Raw genomic sequence first — 22,750 nt, forward strand, 5'->3', positions numbered from 1 at the left:
AAAGCCTAATCATTCTGAATTTTTGAATCATTGCATTTATCCTAGAATTTCTGCTGAAAGACAATGATCTGACATTTTAGTGTGATATAGTTTACAAAGAACCTAATTTTATTCATTTCCTTATGCACCCAATGTGTGCATTCAATATGGAAATTCATGTTTTTCAATTGTCACATTTTCCTTTTCCCTGCATCCATTAGAATGCTCATGTGTTTTTTTTTTCATATTTATACAGTTAATATGTCAATGGACACTGACCCATTTCAAGATATAAAATAAATCTTGCATTGCTATAATAATTCTTACTTGTTTATGATATGATCCTTTTTATCTAATTAGGAATGAATTTGTTCATTCTTTTTAAAAAATTTTACATCTATATTTATAAAAATATTGGCCTATGCTTTTCTTCTTCAGTAATATCCTTGTCAAGTTTTGGTGCTAGGGTTATGCTTTCCTAATAAAATAAAGTGTAGAAACCCGGTGATTCACAGACCTGGGGATAAAAATATATGTATATAAAAAATATATGTTTATAAAAAATAAAAAATTTAAAAAAAAAAGTGTAGAGTGATTATTCTTCCTGAATTTTCTAAACATTTTTGTAAAAATGATGCTTTTTATTCTTTGATAACATTTACCAGTAATAAAAATATATTACCAAAATGATCCAGGGAAAATTAAATAAAATTTGCTCCAAAATACTATGGACTCAAGATTTTATAATTACCGTTAAGATTGTATGAAGAAGTTTGAAATGATTCACTTCTGTAACAGAAGTGAGGATCTTCAGAATTTTGTTTCTTTTTGTGTTGATTTTAAGTTGTATTTCTTAAGAAATTTATCCATTTCATGCTATTTATTAAATTTGTTTGCAGAAAGTTATTTTTTTTCCTTTCTTATTTCCTTAATATATATTAGGATCTCTGGTGACATCTACTTTATTGCTGATGGTGTTGATCTGTATTCTCTCTTTGTTAAGCAATCGATTTTGTTGATTTCAGAGAGTTGGGATTTGGTTTTGTTGATATTCTCAGTCATCTGTTTGTTTTCTATTTTATTAATATCACCTTTTAGCTTTATTGTCTTCTTTCTCCATATGCGGATTTACCTTGCTATGTTTTGTCTACCTTCTCTAGGTGGAGGCTTAGGTCATTAATTTTAAATATTTTTGTTCTTTTAATATATGCATGCAAATCTAAATATTTTCCTTTAAATTCTGTTTTAATTATACCATACAAACTTTGATATGTTGGATTTTCTTAACTGTTTAGTTTAAATTTGTCAATCTCTGTTTTTTGCTTGAAGTATTTAGGCCATTAATATTTCTTATAATTATTAATATGTCTGGGTTTAACTCTATTATTTTGTTTTTAGTATGTTTAATTGTTTTTGTGTCCTATTTATGTTGCAGATTTGTTCCTTTTTCCTGACTTCTTTTGGATAACTTAAATTACTTTTCCTTTCTTTTTTTCTTTTTCCTATTTACATTCCATTTGCTTACTGGCTATATATATATATATATATATATATATATATATATATATATAAACTTTATTTTAAACTCACTTGTCATATATAGATCACTTCTTTCACTGACAACCTAATGTTAGTATTGTGCTAATTTGTATAAAAATCCAGAAAATACCAACTTTATAAGAGCATTTGTCCCTGCCACCAACTTATTGTTTATGTGTGTTAAATACCATATATTGAAAAAATAAATAATGCTATAATTTTTACCTTAGATAGTAAGACATAGTTAAAAAAAGAAAAAAAACCCTAGAAGACAAAGATTATCTTCTATATTTACCACTTTCTTGTTCATCTTTCATTCTTGAAAATTTGAGGTTCTATCTTGTGTTATCTTTTATGCCATTCCTATCAGAGAGTCTTTTATGGAATAAATCCTGTTAATTATTTTATCTTACCAAGATGTTAGAGGAACTTGTAGAAGAGACTATACTGCAATTCAAAGGTTATTGACTGCCATAAATTACTCCTCTGCAGCTAAGAGTTTTTCAGGACCTCTAGTTTCTTCAGCCTCCATACCTCTGCTTCTTTTTTTTTTTTAATTTTTTAAATTTATTATTTTTTTAATAAACATATAATGTATTTTTATCCCCAGGGGTACAAGTCTGTGAATTTCCAGGTTTACACACTTCACAGCACTCACTATAGCACATACCCTCCCCAAAGTCCATAACCCCACCTTCCTTTCCTGGCCCCCCTCCCCCAAGCAACCCTCAGTTTGTTTTGTGAGATTAAGAGTCACTTATGGTTTGTCTCCCTCCCGATCCCATCTTGTTTCACTTGTTCTTCTCCTACCCCCCATATTGCATCTCCACTTCCTCATATCAGAGAGATCATGTGATAGTTGTCTTTCTCCGATTGACTTATTTCACTAAGCATGATACCCTCTAGTTCCATCCACGTCGTTGCAAATGGCAAGATTTCATTTCTTTTGATGGCTTCAGAGTATTCCATTGTGTTTATATACCACATCTTCTTTATCCATTCATCTGTTGATGGACATCTAGGTTCTTTCCAAAGTTTGGCTATTATAGACATTGCTGCTATAAACATTCGGGTGCACATGCCCCTTCGGATCACTATGTTTGTATCTTTAGGATAAATACCCAGTAGTGCAAATGCTGGGTCATAGGTTAGACTGGGTGGCTCAGTGGGTTAAAGCCTCTGTCTTCAGTTTAGGTCCGATCTCAGGGTCCTGGATTGAACCCCGCATAGGGCTCTCTGCTCAGGGGGGAGCCTGCTCCCCACCCACCACCCCCAGCCTGCCTCTTTGATTACTTGTGATCTCTCTCTGTCAAATAAATAAATAAATACCTCTGCTTCTATATCTACCCTCCTACCTACCTCTCAAGGTGGCCTCTGAAACCACTCTTTGTATACCATCCCACTTATTTCTTTGGTTTCACCACCTGCCTTCTTCATAACATTCAGAGTCAAGATTGCCTCATACTGTGAAGTAAAAGCAATTTACGAGTAAATGTAATTATTTCCATCACATTAGGAGTTAAAATGAGCCTTATGTTTAAATTTGTAATATAATTATCATTTGTAAATTGCATCAATAACGATCTCATTTCAATTTCTAATACAGTTAGTTAAAAATAGTATTTGAAGACACTCTTTTTTAAGTTTGGAATTTGCTAGCATTTTACATTATTACTCAGTTATATCTTTCTAAAACATTTACTAGATTTGGGATGTCTGGGTGCCTCCATTGGTTAAGCAGCTGCCTTCAGCTCTGATTATGATCCCAGGGTCCTGGGATTGAATCCTGCATCAGGCTCCTTGATCAACTGGGAATCTGTTCTCCCTCTGCCTGCTGTTGCCCCTGCTTATGCATATCTCCCTCTCTCTCTCTGACAAATAAATAAATAAAATATTTCAAAATAAATGAACAAAGCATTTACTAGATAGAAATTTTTTCATACAGATTTTCAAAGTAGGATTAAATAAATTTTGCCTGAGAATTTACAACTGTCAAGAAAAATTTGCAATAGATTTCATTTCTTTTGATGGCTGCATAGTATTCCATTGTGTATATATACCACATCTTCTTGATCCATTCATCTGTTTATGGACATCTCACAGACCTGGGGATAAAAATATATGTATATAAAAAATATATGTTTATAAAAAATAAAAAATTAAAAAAAAAAATAAAATAAAAAAAATGGGCAAAAAAAAAAAATTTGCAATAGAATACAAAATTATTAATCCAGTATACTATACATGAAAAAAGAAAGAAAGAAAGAGAGAAAACAAAAGAAAGAGTGAGCAATCTGATATCAAGATGTGGAAAAATCTGTGGATGTACTGGGCATGGTTTTCAGCTGGTTACTTGAATGTGTTGGATTTTTCAATAATTACATTAAATTCTCCTTTTAGTTCTAGGTTTAAGAGGTGACAGAGAATTGTATCTCTTAAACATTCCTGATTGCTAAAACACAATTTAGTGGAAAAGACAGTCAGTCATACTTGAGCAATTGAGTTGTTGTTTACTTTGAGTATTGCAAGTATCTAAATGTACAAATTTCAACTATTATCCTACACTTCCACAAGTAAAACATGGTTGTGTCCCAGGAAGTTACCTTTAGGAAGAATGAAAAGGCGCATCCATGCTGGAATGTTCACTTCCACTTCATTTTTATTTCTGGGAGACAGATGTTATAATTAATACTTATGGGATAGAATATGAAAAAAAAGATGATTTTCTGTATGTGTGGGCGTGTGTGTGTGTGTGTGTGTAGTAAATACTAAGGCACTATTTTCTTTTGTTTTTTTTTTTTGAAAGATTTGTATTTATTTATTTGACAATGAGAGATCACAAGCAGGCAGAGAGGCAGGCAGAGAGAGAGGGGGAAGCATGTTCCCTGGTGAACAGAGAGCCTGATGCAGAGCTCAATCCCAGGACCCTGAGATCCTGACCAGAGCCAAAGCAGAGGCCCAACCCACTGAGCCACCCAGGTGCCTGGCATTATTTTCTTTTGAAGGAAACATGTAGTAAATACTAAGCCACTATTCTCTTTTGAAGAAAACATATCTGAGTTTCTTTTTTTTTTTTTAATATAATTTTTTATTTTTTATAAACATGTATTTTTATCCCCAGGGGTACAGGTCTGTGAATCACCAGGTTTACACACTTCACAGCACTCACCAAAGCACATACTGAGTTTCTCTTCAAAGCTGACAGACATCTGTGAATGATATTTCCATTATTGTTAACTGATTCTCTTTCCTGGCTGCTGTTAGTGCAAAATTCAAAGTTAGGGGGGCAGCATATTTTCTGCAAGATGTTTTATGTTTTCTGAATGTAAATATACATACATACATACATAGGTGTACATAGCCTTAGATAAGTGTGCTTGCTTTGAAGTTCTGATTAATACTTCATTCATTTTTAATACACCACTACTTCATAATTGCTGGTCTTTTTCATGGGTTAATTTTTTTATGTATGATTGTTTCTTCTTGCTTGCAACCTGACTAAATATATCATCTAGTTTGAGTGAGATTATGCTTTGACAATTGTTGGTTTAAAAGAGCAAAGTTTATAGATGTCAATGATGTTACCCATTAGCTTAAAATAAATTTTTGGTCTGTTGTGTTTTAGTATCAAAGTGGAGAGAGCATATCATTTAAGCATCACTCAAACTGTTAGTTTAAAAACAGTATTCTGAAAGTTTTTGTAGTGTAACTAAATTTTAACTAGATTTAGCATTAAATTTAAAAAGTGTTTGAACTCAGTACCCTTTCTTTTCCAAATTACATAGTTTTAGTGATTATTTAACTTTTAATTAAAGGTTTAAGCAATTTATTCTCAATAAGTATTGTAAGTATTGAGATTAATAACTTGTAATAGCTTTTAAATTAACAGAGCCTTTCGTTTAACAAATCTTTGTGCAGTAGGGCAAGAAATAATTACATTTTATTTCTCTTAAATGTGTTAGTAATTAACATTTCTAATTTTGAATGTGAAATAAATGCTTTGATTTAAATATAAAAGGACATTAACAAAGACTGCACATGCTGTAATTTAAGTTGAAGTCATAAGCTATACCTATTCATTTGTTAACATTAAACTTATCCTTAATCCTGTAACCATATTTGTAATTTTCTGAAAATTATATGATTTTCCTGACCAAAATACTCTTAGAGCATGGTCTAGAAACCAATATGTAAAATTCTGAAATGAAGTAAATTAAGGTTGAAAAGCAAGAATAATGACCCAAAAACTAGAGATGTAAATAAAATCAGTGTATATTTCAGTGTAATGACCTGGAAGCACCTTGTATATACTTTAGAAGATAGTTTAGAGATCAAAGTGCTTAGAAACATTTTAAATAGTAAAACTACAACATGAATTATAAACTGGAACCATATCCCATCACTGGAAAAGTTATGAAATATTACTAAATGTCAGCTTGGGATTTTGAACATGGATTACTGTGAATTGTGAACTAGAAAGAAGTTCAGTATGTCAGACCTATATGAACTAAATTTTATTCATATAACAATTGATTAAGTTTCCAAAATGAATCAAGACAAATAATTCTTAAGCAACCAAACCAATAAAGACATAAAATTAAACTTATAGGTATCAACTAATTCTCAAATTATTCACATGATATAAAAGGTTTTTTTGTGTCTCTGATATCAAAAAGGCTCAATGAAAACACAAATATCTTAAGTTTGATAAAGAAATGATATGAGTAATAGTGCTTTAGGTAGCATTTCTGATTATAATATTTCAATGTGATCAAATTAACTAGTTTTTTATTATTCTTTGTCAGAATACACTTTTAAAACAAAATACATTATACTTAAAAATTACTCAAAAACTGTTTCTCTTCTAAATCTGTATAAAATGACAAAATAATTTCTATAGATTCAGAGTCAGTCATAAATATGAATCACAATGCTTTTCATGATTTGGGGGAGAAACCATTTAAGTAATAAAAATAGAATCAGAGAAGAAATGTCATTCTTGTCAACATTTGGCTTATAGGCTCACACTCTGTCTTCTCAACATTTCTGTTTTATTGGCAATAGAAAGAAGAGAGTTTAAATAGAAATGCTTGAAGTACTATAGATAAGCTGATTCTGGAAGCTTCTATTATAACAGCTTCAGCTGTTTAGAACTTAAACATTTCTCTTAACATTTGACGCCAACAGGGCTTCTCTACCATAACAACCTCTTCAGGTAATACATTCAATCCAAGGGGAACAAAATCAGTTAGATTAGGTTTTCCCACAAAATAAATGAAATAACTTGTTGCTTGAATTTGGTTTTACTTTACCTTTTATTTTAGCATAACGGAGATAAAAGATAAGATTGAATATGAATGTCCTTGGATAATATAAAATATTAAAACATTTATGTTTTTAAGATTAATAACCTCTTTTTCTAAAATAATAAATTTGTCAAGAAATAATGGCATAACGTGTAGCTAAATGTCAGAAAATGAGATAAAATTTTAGTTAGGTAGTAAGTAAAGCATGTTCTTAGCCTAGTATATTATCTTCCATCAGGGTATAAATTAGAACTAAGGAATAATAAGAAATGTTATTTCTTCTTACGTTTTACATTTAACCTTAAAAAGTTTATGCATATTTCCCATCTGAAGTTATTCACATTTGAATGTTTTAAATTGATAATACTGCCCTTGATGTGTTAACTGATAAATGTGAATAAGGGGATGGGAGAAACATAATGAAAGATTTAAAAAAGAAAATCTGGGCACCTGGGTGGCACAGTTGGTTAAACAGCTGCCTTTGGCTTGGGTCATAACATCAGGATCCTGGGATGAAGACACACATTACATTGGGCTTCTCACTCAGCAGGGAGTCTGCTTCTCCCTCTCCCTCTGACTCTCCTCCCTGCTTGTGCTCTCTCGTTCTCAAATACATAGATAAAATCTTAAAGAAAAGAGAGAGAGAGAGAGAGTAGCTTTGTTATTCTTCCCACTGGTTTTCTACTTCTTTTTCAGGAAAAGAGGGTTTTATTATGCCTACCCTTCCCCTAGCCACAGATTGTTTTCGCCTTTGCTAGGAAGCAGCTATGCTAGTTTTCCCTTTGTGACTTACAGCTCCTCCAAGAGAAGAGTTCAGGAAAATGAATGGTGTTATGTGCCTCTGTCCCAACAACAGCTGATCACCTCCTACATGCTTGCCATTACTCATGGGGCTCTATCCAGTCTTCTCTCTGGCCTCTGATCTATTCTGAAAAAAGCCAGGAGAGATGTGTAGGAAAAAGCTTATGAGGGAGTAATAGCTCCATTTTTGTTTGTGGTCCCCAGCTATTCCAGAATGATATGCTAGGGGATATTTGCCGTTCATTAAAATTTTGCCCATTTCTTCTCTCCACCTTTATAGTGTGTTGTGCCTCTTCTGTCCGTGTTCTATCATAATTGATATGGAGTGTACATCCTGACTGTTCTTGAACTTTTTCCTCTGGAATTCAGGTACTGGGTTGCTTTGTGTCCTCAGGTTCTGATGGGTTCAATGAAAAGTACGATATTTTAGTATATCTAGGGTTTGTTTATTTATTACAGTGAGAGCAACATTATTTAAAGTTTTTATTATCCTAAGTGGCAATGGAAGTTCAATAGAGTTGTTTCTACAATTGCATGTATAAAGTAATTCTACAACTACTTAAGAAGTCTTTTATGGAATTGAACAAATGGATAAATATATAATGTTAATGGAGACAGAATTCTCATTGGAGCAAGAAGGAAAGCAAGTAATAACCCTCTAGGAACCATGGGTTATTACTGAACCTTTTTAGAAAAAGATATAAATTAGGAGGGAGGGGGGGAAAAAAGAAAGAAGCATTTTGGCAGCCTTTTAATACCTAAAATTATGTACTTCATGACACTCTAGAGTTCTATAATATTTAACAATGAGACTTATTGAGATTAATTATTAACATAATATTTGAGAAAGTAAGTCATCCCTTACTCACCTGTTTATTAATGTTTTCCTTACATAAATGCTATAACTTATCAAAGTAAATAATTGTAAGTTAAAAATATTTTACTGAATGAAAGAATGACTCATTTTTCCTGTATTTGTTATGCTAAATATTGATCACTCATGTAATCATTTTACACATATTTTATGCATATTAATCAGTATGTGTGTATGTGTTTATATTACTTTTGACAAAATGCTTATTCCTCCTTAAGTTTTCTGCCAGAAAACAATCCTTCTACAACCAATTCATTGGGATAGATTTAGACTGTGAAAAAGAATACTGGGTATACCTGAATAAAACCTTTAAGCCTTGATAATTTTTTTGTCTTCTTTGTGAGTTATATTTCAGCAGCACATATATGAGATTTCTTCTTAGGCTTGAAGTGAAAGGACAAGAATCTGTTTTTATAAGATTTACAGACAATGCTACCAACTCAAGTGGTTTGGGTAGCTGTAGAAGTACCTGAACCTTTTCACTTTTTTTCTAAAAGTTTCCTCTGCCTCCACTAAAATCTCTACTATTTTCTGTTTATCTAGCTTATAACTACCCTACCTTTGACTCTATTCAATCTTGATTCCTCACACCTGCTTTCTTATTATCTGACCTTTACGTCAGCCTTCACCAAAGTTGTACTCATTTTCTAATCTATTGCAAAAATCAAAACCAGAACCCTTTTTTTGATAAATATAAACTCTTTTCTGGATTCACAATATTTGTCCTCTCTCTTATTTAGCCTGGTTTAGGGTCTATTCCATCTTCTTTTCTGGTTGATCTTACAATACAGGTTTCATTTAAAAAAATCATTTCTGAGGAAACTGACGATTCCTATCCATAGCTTTTGTATCACATTACACCATTCATCATCTTTTCTGCCCATTTCTACTTTTAAAACACTTTTCTACTATCTGGTAAACCGTTGTGAGTACAGTAGTTTGTTGAAAACAATTTGTATAATACATTGTGTTAATGGGAAAGTGTGCTTTATTAGGTTCATTCTGGGAAGCAGATCAAAGTTTTAATACACTTTTACACATACATCCCTGAGCACTTGAGAAGAGTATGTATTCAGTTATTATGGAGTGGAATGTTCCAAAAATGTGAATAGTTCAAGTTAGCTGATAGTTTTATTCAAGCCATCTGCATCCTTCCTGGTTTTCTGTCCACTTGAATCCATTACTAGGAAAGAAATGTTTTAATTTCCAACTATAGTTGTGGATATATTTTTTGTCCTTTTAAATCTATCAATTTTTGTCTCATGTGTTTTGAAGCTCTTTTGTTTAGTTGTATTCATCGTTTAGATTGTTGTGTTTTTCTGAAGAACTGACCCTTTTATTAGTATTAAGGTCTCTTTTTAATCCTTAGTAGTATTCCTTTTTTGTCCCCTGAAGTTTATTTTTTCTGAAATTAATATAACTATTCCTGTTCCTTTTTTCTTAGTGTTTACATTACATATCTTTTTGATGTGCTTTTATTTTTAATTTGTCTATGTTTCCATTTGAAATAGGCTTCATTAAAATAAAATTCTATATTAATATTTTTATCAGCTTATATGGCATTTACCCATGGGTAATACATATTCTATTTCTAACTGGAGGTACCTGGTATTCTGAATGTGAGGTTACTTTTTGCCCTGGGACCTCAGTTCCCTCACAAGTTCAAAAAGATCATTAATATGTGGTTTGTTCTACTTTGTTTCTGGTTGTAAAAAACAAGTGATGCCTTTTCCAACTCTGTATCTCTGAGTTATTCTATACCTTTAGATATACATACTATTTGTGTTGTCTTGTTTCTCCTGCTGGGTACTTCAGCACAATGTTAATTAAAGGTGATAGTGAACATCTTTATCTTTTTCTCCATTTGAGGAAGTAAGATTTAAATTGTTTATTATTAGGTATTTTTTGTTAGTTTTGTTAGTTTTTCATTAGACTCTGGAAATTCCATGTAATTATAGCGTATTGACATTATCCTTAAGTTTAATTAAAATTTTTGCCTGTATCTATTGAGATTATCATATAATTTTTTTTTAAAGATTTTATTTATTTATTTGACAGAGAGATTACAAGTAGGCAGAGAGAGAGAGGAGGAAGCAGGCTCCCTGCTGAGCAGAGAGCCCGATGCGGGACTCGATCCCAGGACCCTGAGATCATGACCTGAGCCGAAGGCAGCGGCTTAACCCACTGAGCCACCCAGGCGCCCGAGATTATCATATAATTTTTAAAATACAATTCTGATCACTTAATGTGGCTACTGACAATGATATTCAAATATTAAACTTACATTCTTGGAACTAAAAAAAATCATAGTTGTGATATATTATATATTTTAAAACATTTTGGACCTACTGTACTTTTTAAATAACTTATTAAATTTAATGATAGGATTTTTTCTGGAATTTTCTTTTCCTGTAAGCTATTTTAAGGTTTTGAATTATAGCCTAATGAAATGAGTTGTGTATATCATTTGTAAATACCTTTTCCCATTCAGTTGCTTTTTTGTTTTGTTTTGTTGATGGTTTCCTTTGCTATGCAAAAACTTTTTATTTTGATAAAGTCCCAATAGTTTATTTTATGCTTTTGTTTCCCTAGCCTTAACAACACAGCCAGGAAAATGTTGCTACAGCCAATGTCAGAGAAATTGTGAGTTTTATGGTTTCAGATCTCACATTTAGATTTTTAATCGATTTCTAGTTTATTTATGTATATGCTGTTAGAAAGTGGACCAGTTTTGGGGCACCCGGGTGGCTCTGTCTATTGAGTATTTGACTCTTAATATTGGCTCAGGTCATGATCTGACATACAGCATAATGTGCTGTGTGGTGACAGATGGTAGCCACATGTGTGAGCATACGGTAACACATAAAGAAGCTAAATCACTAAGTTTTACACCTGAAACTAATGTAACATTGTGTGTCAAGTATATTCAAATTATTTAAATAAAATAAAATGAGTTAGAAAGTCTCATTACCTATTCTCTAGAAGAGTTTTTGTAAGTTAGTTTTAGTTAACGTTTTCTTTAGATGTTTGGAAGAATTCAATGATACAGAATTTTGTATCTAGAATTTTGGGGGGAAATATCTTTTACTAAATATATACCGTTTAATAGATATAAAATTATTATACTTCTTTTGAATGTATTTTTAAATGTGTTTTTCTTTAAACTGTGCTTGTTTCATTTGTTAATTATTGTATTTGAAAATGTTTATTCATAACATTTTATAATATTCTGTTTAGTGCTAGAAAACTGAATAAGGGTGATCTTTTTTCTTTCCTGAAATTATTTTCTGCTTTTCTCTTTTATTAATTTATTCCATTTGCCAGTGGTTTATCAATTTTATTCATTTCTTTAAAGAACCTGGGGTGCATGGGTGGCTCAGTGGGTTAAGCCTCTACCTTCAGCTCAAGTGTCATGGTCTCAGGTCTTGGGATTGAGCCTGGCATCAGGCTCTCTACTCAGCAGGGAGCCTGCTTTCTCCTCTCTCTCTCTCTGCCTACTTGTGATCTCTCTCTGTCAAATAAATAAATAAAAATGTAAAAAAAAAGAACCAAATTTTGACTTTGTTATACTTGTATTATATCTGATTTATAGTTAATTATTTCCTGCTCTTTTGTTTGTTTGTTTTTTTCATATATTCTAATTCCTTTGATGCTTGAAATCAATACACTAAGGTCATTGATTTTCAGGTTTTTGTTTGTTTGTTTAAGGACATATATTTCCCCTCTAAACACTTATTTTGGAGCATTACATAAGTCTTGATAGATTATATTCTTTTTTTAAAGATTTATTTATTTATTTTACAGAGTGAGAGTGAGTAGGGGGAAGGGCAAGGGGAGAGGGAGAGAGATAAACCTTGAGCAGAATCCACATTGTGCATGGAGCCTGACACAGGGCTGGATCCCAGGACAGTGACATGACCTTAGCCAAAATCAAGTCACCCAAATAACTGACTGAGCCACCTAGGTACTGCCAGTCAATTTATATCAAAATAAATTAGAAATAAGTTGAGATTCTAAATACTGTCAATTTCATCTTGAAAAAAAATTGCTATGTTATTAGAGCAGGAATAGATTAATTTACTTCAATTTGAAATTGAGTTGGTCAAAGCTGTTTATTCAGTCTTTTGCGGTGCCTTGTCTGTTTCTAGTTTGCTGTTACTGTTTATTTTGTAGCGTAGGGCTGTGTGTGTGTGTGTTTATAGTATTTATCAAGACCTCCATTATGTCCTGGCCTCTGACACACACTTTTTCCTTTTACTCCATACTTCTAAGCCTACTACTAGCTATTCTCATCAGCTTCTTAGTCTCAGTTAGGTTATCTATTCTGTCTCCACCTTAGATCTATCATAATAACACCACTTAGAAATCAGTAAGTGCCTTGACTTAAGTGCCCTCAACAGTTTTGCTCACTCCAAATGTTTTCCTTTGCCCTACTATCTTAGTCCTCATGTTCTGACTGACATCGTGGCCCCAAAACTAAAATTTTTCTTCTACCTTATGAGATTATGGAAATTTAACCTCTTTACCAGATATAACCACCACTTTCTCATAGGATTATTAGGTTTTCCTTTGGTTGCCACTTTTAAAAATGGCAACTCTCTTATGGGGAAAGCATGAGATAATTTGGATATGCTTCATTATTCTTCTCTTTGTGATTCACACTCCTGAAGCTCTGGATGTTTTGGTTTACCTCTGATGTCTTCAAAAAGATGTTTTTTGTATTTCATAGTTAATAGAGAGTTGATGTACAAAAAGCTAATATGTCATTATTCCAGCAGTTCCCTTCCTATTAAAATTATTTTTATGTACTGCATTCTATGTGCACAAATTGATTTTTGAAAGTAAACTTTATATCTACATTGCAGACTTTAACATATTTATCTTATTTTTATATCTATACTTCTCAAAACATAGATAAGAAAACTACGCTGCAAAAAATCAGTTACCTTGACTATTGAATTAAATAAAATTTGTCAATAATAGTGAGGCTGTTATGACAACAGTTTTTTGGGGGGAAGCTATTTACACTAATCCAAAGTTAACTTTTCTTTCCTTTTCCTTGGCTCTTTTGCCTATGTATTTAGAAAAGGAACTTTCTACATTTTCTGATACTAAATAGCAAAATTTCCGTGTCATCTTTAGCTCAATAGCATAGTTAATTTTCTCGTGCTGCTATGCAATCTCAGAAGAAACATACGTGAAGAAATTGGAAATTGTTAGTGTTATTTTCTTTTTGTTAGGAGGCAGGCTTATAGGTGAACTTTTTCAAAGAATGAGGACAACAGAAAAGACATGGTGTCCATTTTTATTATTTTAGTGTCATTGTGACTAGAGGGTATGGTAGTATAATAGCAGAAGGTGAAAGTTGATAATAGCAGAAAAATAATGGTAACATTACAATACCCTAAAGGGATTTTATCAAACAGAGAATAAATTTCAGCTTCACACATACATAATACCTTGACTTTATTTTTTTTAAATTTTACCTCAGACCTTATATATTTGGGCAGATTTAACTCCAGAAGGAGTATTCCAGAAAGAATCCACAGAAGCTGAAATGGGGGGGTGTTCTGTATAGTTCCCACTATCACACTTTTTTTTTAATGATCATGATGCTCTTATTTCTCTAGTTCATAGTGTGTCAGGGTGGCTACCTAATGAAATATTTTATTCTTTGAGGAAGGGAAAAATGATGGAGGAGAGTTAAAAAATTCTACATGCAATTGTAAGTGACCTTGAAATACTGAACTGGCATTCTGTGCAGAATCAATAGCCAGACAAGATTCACTGCAGGTCCAATAAGGTGAAAGGGAACATTGTAAAGAGAGAGAGATTTGAAGAGGGAAAGGTGACTAGCGAAAAAAGGAGGATGAGAAAGAAGATTGAACTGAAGTGCTACTGATATGCCTATGCCAGACCGTTCTTGCTGCTTTTGAAGCTGAAATTTAATTCCCACAAAATGACAGATGTTGCAACTGTGGCCAATTAAGAGACAAAAAAAAAGTCATAACTGCATGCTCTTCTAGCTATATAGCAGATACTTGAATACCAGTCAGCTAGTCTAAGATAAAGATGAACATGCAGTTTATTGTTAAGTAATGAAAAAAAAATAAAGAAAAGAAGCAATAGCAAGAAGAAATCATACATACATTTATAAAAATTTATAGATGGAATGCAAGTTACAGGACATATTTTATTTTTTGAAAGTTTGAGAAATGCCATCTTCATGTAATAAGTAAAGATACAATTTTGCTCCCATTTTCAAATGAGTGAGCTGTTATTTTAAATTGTATCAGTTTTAGATAATTTTATTTCTTTTTATTTTTGCTAAAATTAGTTTGAACTTTTGGAATAGAGATTTTAAAATAATGAATACTTCTTCATTCCAGAAAAAAATGCACATTCAATATATTTTAGCAACTTTCCTCCAATTTTTATTAGTGAGAAAATATACATGATTCACAATTTATCATCAAAACCATTTTAGGTGTATAATTTGGTGGTATTAAATATCACAGAATTCCCAATTTCATGCTACCATTTTTGTTAGTTCCAGAACTCTTTTCATATTTTAAAATTGAAACTCTAGTCATCAAACAGTAGTTCCCTATTCCCACCTTTTCTCTGCACCTGGAAACTGCAATTCTACTCTGTTTCTATGATTGTGACTGCTCTTAAATGCTTCATAGAAATGGAATCATACATACAATATAAATAATCATACAGTGACTGGCTTTTTTCACTTAGCATAAAATCCTCAAGAATCACCCATGTGGGGGCACCTGGGTGGCTCAGTGGGTTGAAGCCTCTGCCTTCGGCTCAGATTATGATCCCAGGGTCCTGGCATCGAGCCCCACGTCAGGCTCTCTGCTCTGCAGGGAACCTGCTTTCTCCCCTCTCTCTGCCTGCCTCTCTGCCTACTTGTGATTTCTCTCTCTCTGTCAAATAAATAAAATCTTAAAAAAAAAAAAAAGAAAAGAATCACCCATGTGACTTGTCATGTTTCTTTCCTCTTTAAGGCTAAATAATATTCCATTGTAGGTAAATTTCACATTTTATTTATCCATTTATCTCTCAATAAACAGTTGGGTTTCACACACACTGTGAATAATCCTGCCATGAATATAGCTGTAAAAATATCTCTTTGAGATTGAACTTTCAGTTCCTCAGTGGAATTGCTGGATCATATGGTTTTTAAGTTTTAAAGGAATCACAATACTATTTTCCATAGCTGCTATACCTCAGTGGAATTGCTGGATCATATGGTTTTTAAGTTTTAAAGGAATCACAATACTATTTTCCATAGCTGCTATACCATTTAATATTCTCACCGGCTTGTACAAGTGCTCTAACTTCTCCAAAACTTGTTTTCTGTTTTTATTTTTTACTGTATTCATCTTAATATGTGTGACATGGTATCTCATTATAAAATGATTTCTTTTGTAAAAGATTGACACAGCTCATTTTCATCTTTATAAGTAGTTATGTTTTCTTTTGATAATAGCCATTTACAACTAATAAATTTTATTTCTTTAATGGTTGACAACATTGGGTGGAAGTACAGATTGTCATTTATTCTTTCTTAACACTTTTAATGAATTAATGTATGTGTGCATATATATGTATATTTCATATACATAATATAAGTGCCTATAGATACTATGATATTGAAGTTGCATAAACCAAAGTACTGTAAACTGTGAAAGTATTATTAGTAGATGAGTCTAAAATGATTCTTGAACCCTGTGTTGCAGGAAAGAGGGTGAACATCATAGTCAGTGGCTATCTACAAATATAAGCTATAATGCGTACTTCATCTAAACATGAAGTGAAAAGCAGAATGAATTTGGGTTTAAGGTCTAGTCAAAAATTTACCTGAGAGGCATACATCATTAAATCAATTGCATTTTACAAAAAGTGATGATTTGGTTTGAGTTACTCAAAATATTGTACATATAACCTCATTCCTTAGGCAATTAATAATCATCTTCAAAATAAAACTGAACATCTTTCTTAAGAGTACAGTTTTTAAAATGTTTAAATAAACTCACTATTTCCTCCTCCACCACCCAAATAAAAAAGGATTTGACACTGATTTTAAATGAATTTAATATAGAACTAGGTGATTAAACTAAAGCAAAAATTAAATTTAAAAAAAGTGTGATGGGAAAATATTACAAGTACCTAGGCTAATTCTATTGTGATCAAAGATAAATTCATTTCTAAACATCCAAGAAAACAAGTCAGGAGGTAAATCTGAGTTTATTCTCCCATTTGTGTGATATTCTTTCATTCATTCAACATTGTTTTATGTGCTAAGCACTGTAATAAGTTTACAATACTGAAGTTACACATGTATATTTTTCAAAAGGAAAGAAGGACTAGATTGGAGAGACTTAAGCAACTCTTTTTGAATGATATAAGTTGGAATAAATATCTTCAAATAAAAAAATCTTTTTTTATTTTTCTACATGTTCACATCACAGAATAAGGCTCAAGAATACATATAGAAATTAAAAAAAAATTCAGCACATGACAAGGTAAAATACACAATGTGTGGTATCTAATAAAAAAATTACTATACATGCAGTGAAATAATACAATCTATTATATAAAAAAGTCTGATCAATTGAAATTGTTCCAGAAATGGCACAGATGATAAAATTAGTAAGAAAAGATATTAAAATAACAATTATAATTAGATTTTCTGTGTTCAAGAAGATAGTAAAAAAGTAGAGCAGAGGTATGAAAGATATTTTTAAAAAACTAATGTTTAAATTCCAAGTTAAAAACAACAATGTCTGAGAGAAAAAAAAACTTAGAAAGGAATAACAACACATTAGACAATGCAAAGAAAAAAAAAAGAGAGAGAAAGAGAGAGAAAAAAAGAAAAAGATTAGTGAACTTTACTACATAGCAATTGAAACTATCCAAAATTAAACAGAGACAGAAAGGAAACAGACAAAAATGAACAGAACATCAATATTCTGGGAGATAGGGGCACCTGGGTGGCTCAGTGGGTTAAAGGCTCTGCCTTCAGCTAGGTCAAAATGGCAGGGTCATAGGATTATAGGATCTAGCCCCACATTGGGCGCTCTGCTCAGCAGGGAGGCTGCTTCCCCATTTCTGTGTGCCTGCCTGTCTACCTATGCTCTCTCCCTCTGTCAAATAAATAATTTTTTTTAAAGTTAAAAAACTATTCTGGAAGAGCCAAAACAAACGTACCTGAATTCTCCAAAGGCAGGGTCAAGGGAAACAGAAAACAATTTGGAGAAATAATGGTTACAATTTCTCCAAATTTGAGGAAAATTGTAAATGGACGGGTTCAAAGTCAACGAACTGCAAACACCAAAAACATGAAGATGTCTATGTCAAAGGCAAACAAAGCAATATACTTCTATCTAGCCACTAAAATTTGGGAGACTTTGTTATGCAGCAGTAAAAACTGAAATGGTATATTTGACTTTTTTTTTAATAATGCATTCCTAAACATGGCATTAAACAATACATATGTATATAAAATGTGTAGGCTTTGCTATTTCCAAATTGTCCTTTAAGAAATTTGTTGTAGTTTAGTCTCCCTAAATGTGGAAAAATGTGCTGGTTTTCTTATTCTTTATCTACTTTATTTCATCTTGAGAGCCATTATCATTTGTATTTAAGAGCTCAGCCTCTAGAGTTACATTGATCAGGTTTAACTTACAACTTTTATGCCCTTGAGAAAGTTAAATAACTTTTATGTGCCTGTTTTCTCATTCATAAAATGAATTTAGTGTTCTACCCATCTCAACAAATGTTTGTTTGGTTGCATGAAACTTCAAGTATACAATACCTGGCAGATGGAAAGCCCTAAAATACAGTCAGATATTGTATTAGATAATATATAGATAATACAAACTTGCAAACTATAAAATGCTGGTCCTCTTTTCATTTTCTTTGCTAGTGCTATTTTATTCTTTGCCTATTGAACACTGTTATTTTAATATAATCAAGAAAATAAGGGAAACTGGATGCATACGCTGAATTCCAGGAGCTCTTCTTATTAAGTAAAAATTTACAAGCATGTGAACAGGGCAGTTGCATAATGTCCCCTTCTTAGAAGTTTAATGTCCTGATTTCACCAATTAAACAGTCATAATATCTTGGCATTTGAATTTTATAAACTTTATAAGTGAAATCCAATGGAATAATGGGGCACATTCTGGGTGCTAAAAGCCTCAGGCAATTCCAATGCACCTCCCCTCACATCCCAATTGCCCTGGATGGTCTTCATTGACCACTTGCCCCAACTTCCTGCCACCTGATCTGCCCAACCTTTCCCTCCACATCCCTCCCCAGACAGTTGTCGCCTTCTACCTCTGATACCTACAACATCTTGTATCAAGGCTAATAGTGGCTATCACTAGCCTGGAATGACTGTGACGTGATGTGTTTAGTGAGTAATTCACTGGGGTCAAGCCTCTTGCCCACCCTAATCGAAGCATCTAGTGAATTCCAGTATAGAAAGTGAAATAGCACAGAAGTGGAAATATTCACTGTGAGTTGTTGCAATGTGTTTGGATATTGAGCCCGTGGAAGGGATAGCTCAACTCAGCCTGTACAGGTGCATGGTTCTTTTGAAAGGTTTACTGGGATGTTTGGAGCTGGAAGCCATAATAGTCTTCACATGTGCATCTCTATCCTCATGAATTAAGGATCACCCCCTGAGTTTCCTCAGTGCATCCAAGGAAACTCTTCCTCCTTCCAATGTTGCTGAGTCTTATTGTTGTTTGACTTTTCTAGCCAGGTTGTACTGTATTCTGTGGTAAGCCACAAAATACTAATTGTGTAATTTTGGTGATTCCATATACAGGTTATTTACATTTAAAACTGGACATTTGTATTTAAAACTGGAATTTCACAATATAACAGTGGATGATAAATTTCATGCTAATTGAAAAAAAAAAAAATTTCTTCTCCGCCTTGGCATTTAACACAAATACAAAATACCATGAGGAGAAAGAAACCATGCAAGAAAAGGAAAAATTTTATATGTTAGTGTCTTTAGTAGTGTTTTCCCTCTGTTTTTTGAATAAGGGACCCTACATTTTCTTTTTTAAAGATTTTATTCATTTCTTTGAGAGAGGAAGAGAGAGGGAGAAGCAGACTCTCCACTGAGCAGGGAATTCAATCCCAGAACCCTGAGATCATGACCTAAGCTGAAGGCAGCTATTTAACCAACTGAGTCACCCAGGTATCCAGGACCTCACATTTTCGTTTTACACTGGTATTCACAAAATAATATAGCTGGTCCTAATCCCTATAAATTCTGAACAGCGAGATAGCACATGGATTGTGGAGCCAAACCACCTGGGTTCATTAGTCCCCTCAAATGATCCTCACTATTAATGCGGTTTTCAGTAAATTAATCTCTATGTTACTTCCATTTCTCTCATCTGAAAATTGATGAGCATCATGTGATAAAATTTAAATTTAAATCAATTTAGATATATAGAACTCCTAGAATAATGCCCAGCACAGGGTAAATACTTAATGCATTTTAGATAAAATAATTATACATTAAGGATTTCAAACTTTCACTACCATATATACTTTAATTATTTTGACTTTATGTTGACTTTATGGAATTTCTTTTTGTTTTTCTGATGTATCTTTTATCACACTAAATGGTATAATTCCACCTTATTTTTTTCTGGCGACATATTCCATCATTCTTAAGTTTAAGAAAATCTGGGGCACCAGGATGGCTCAGTTGTTAAGCATCTGCCTTCAGCTCAGGTCATTATTCCTGGATCTCGGGATCCAGCTCCGTGTTGGGCTCCCTGCTCATTGGAGAGTCTGCTTCTCCTTCTCCTCTCTGCTCCTGGGCTCTTTCTCACGATCTCTGTCTCTTTTTCAAATAAATAAATAAAAATCTCTTAAAAAAAAAAAGATTTAGAAAATCCTCCGGATTCTAAAAACTGATCAATATTCACCACTATTTTATTTATATTTTTTAAAAAATGTGTTTTATATTTATTTCTAATCTACTTGGTGATTACTTTCATGCAAGATAAGTGATAATGTGTTTTCTGCTTTATTGACATATACTTGACAACACTGTAAGTATTTAAAGTGTACAATGTGATAATTCAATATATGTACACATTGCGATTGATTCTCTACATTGAGTTAAATAATGTATCTCATCACCTTACATATTTACCTTTTTTTCTCACTGAGAATGTTTAAATTCTATTCTCTTAACAAATTTCAATTATATAATACAATGTTACCGATCATAATCATCATATTCTATATTAGATCATTAGGTCTTTAGATCTTATTCATTTTATAACTAAATGTTTATACATTTTTGCCAACATCTCCTTATTTCCTTCACCCTAGCCCCTCCCCTGGCAACCTATTTTATTTTATTTTATTTTATTTTATTTTATTAAGCTTCCCATATAAGTAATATCACACAGTATTATCTTTGTCTGGCTTGTCTCACTTGGTTGGCATAATGCCTTCCAGGTTCATCCGTGTTATCACAAAAGACAAGATTTTTTTAAAGACTGAATTCTATTCCAGTCTGTGTATGACATTGTCTTTTTTTTTTTTTTAACATTACATTCCCGTGATTTATTTATTTTATAAATGGAAGTTTGTATCTTTTGACTCTATTTATCAATTTCACCCACTCCCTATATCTCCTAACTCTGGCAACTACCAATCTGTTCCGTCTATCTGTGAGGTTGGGTTTGTTTTTGCTTATATGTTTGAGTGTTTGTCTGCTTGTTTGTTTTTGGATTTAGCATATAAGTGAGATTATACAGTACTTATCTTTCACTGTGACTTATTTCACTTACCACAATGCTTTCAGGGCTCATCCTTGTTGGTACAAATGGCAAGATTTCCTTCTTTTTATGACTGAATAACATCTCATTATATATATGTATATATATGTAAAATATATATTATAATATATATAATAATATTTCATTATATACACATATATAGATATATAGATATGTAGATATAATTCACATTTTCTTTACTCACCCATTGATAGTTAGATTGTTTACATATTTTGGTTATTAAAAATAATGCAGAAGTGAACATGGGGGTGCATATATCTTTTCCCGTTAGTATTTTCATTTTCCTCATATAAATATTCTGAAGTGGATTTGCTGGATCATATGGTAGTTCTATTTTTAATTTTTTGAAGAATCAGTATAGAATAGTGACTACCAGTTTATGCTCCCACCAACAGTGCACAATTGTTTCTTTATCTATATCCTCATCAGCACTTATTTTGTGTCTTTTTATAATAGCAGTTCAAACAGGTGTGAGGGGATATCTCAGATTGTGGTTTTGATGTGCATTTCCCTGTTGATATGCTAATGTTGATCCCCTTTTCATATACCTATTAGCCAGTTTTATGTCTTTGTGCAAAAAAAATCTATTCAGACCTTTTTTAATGCCTAAATAATATGCCATTGTGTATCACATTGCCCATTTTAATTGGATTATTTGTAAGGTTCTGTTTTATTTTATGTTTTTATTTATATTTTATTTTATTTTGCTTTGTTTTTTGCTATTAAGTTGTATGCATTCCTTATATATTTTTAATATTAACCCCTTATTGGATATGTGATTGGCAAGTATTTTCTCCCTTTCCATGAGTTGCCTTTTTGTTTTGTTTTCTTGATGGTAAGATAATTGATTAGGTTTTACTATTGTTATATATGGTAGACCATATCATATTTTCTTGTGCAAGAGTAATTCAAGATCTTATATATTTAGAAAACGTGTTAACTATTCTTTATATGACCATTGTTATACTTGCCCACATAAAAACCAGAGGTAGAACACTGTATCAGTTTTCTACTATCTTCATTTTAAAAAATACCACAAATTTTGTGGTTTGAAACAACAGAAATGTTTGTCTCAGAGTTCTGTCGATCACAAGTCTGAGTACCAAGTAGCTTAGCTGGTTTCTCTGCATGGAGTATTCAAGGCAGGAATTAAGGTATTAGCAGGACTGGATTTCCTTCTGAGGATCCTTCCTTTGGGAAGAATCCATTTTCCAGGTTCATTAAGATGGGTGACAGAATTCAGTTCCGCATAATTGTAGAATAAGATTTCTGTTTCTTTAGTGGCTCCTGGTCAGAAGTCATTCTAAGGGTGTAGAAGCCACTTATATCCCTGGTTTCTGGGCCTTTTCTGCATCTTCAAAGCCAGCAACTTATCTCAAGATCTTACTTAT

Source organism: Mustela lutreola, chromosome 12, assembly GCF_030435805.1.
Source record: "Mustela lutreola isolate mMusLut2 chromosome 12, mMusLut2.pri, whole genome shotgun sequence".
Classification (NCBI taxonomy): domain Eukaryota; kingdom Metazoa; phylum Chordata; class Mammalia; order Carnivora; family Mustelidae; genus Mustela; species Mustela lutreola.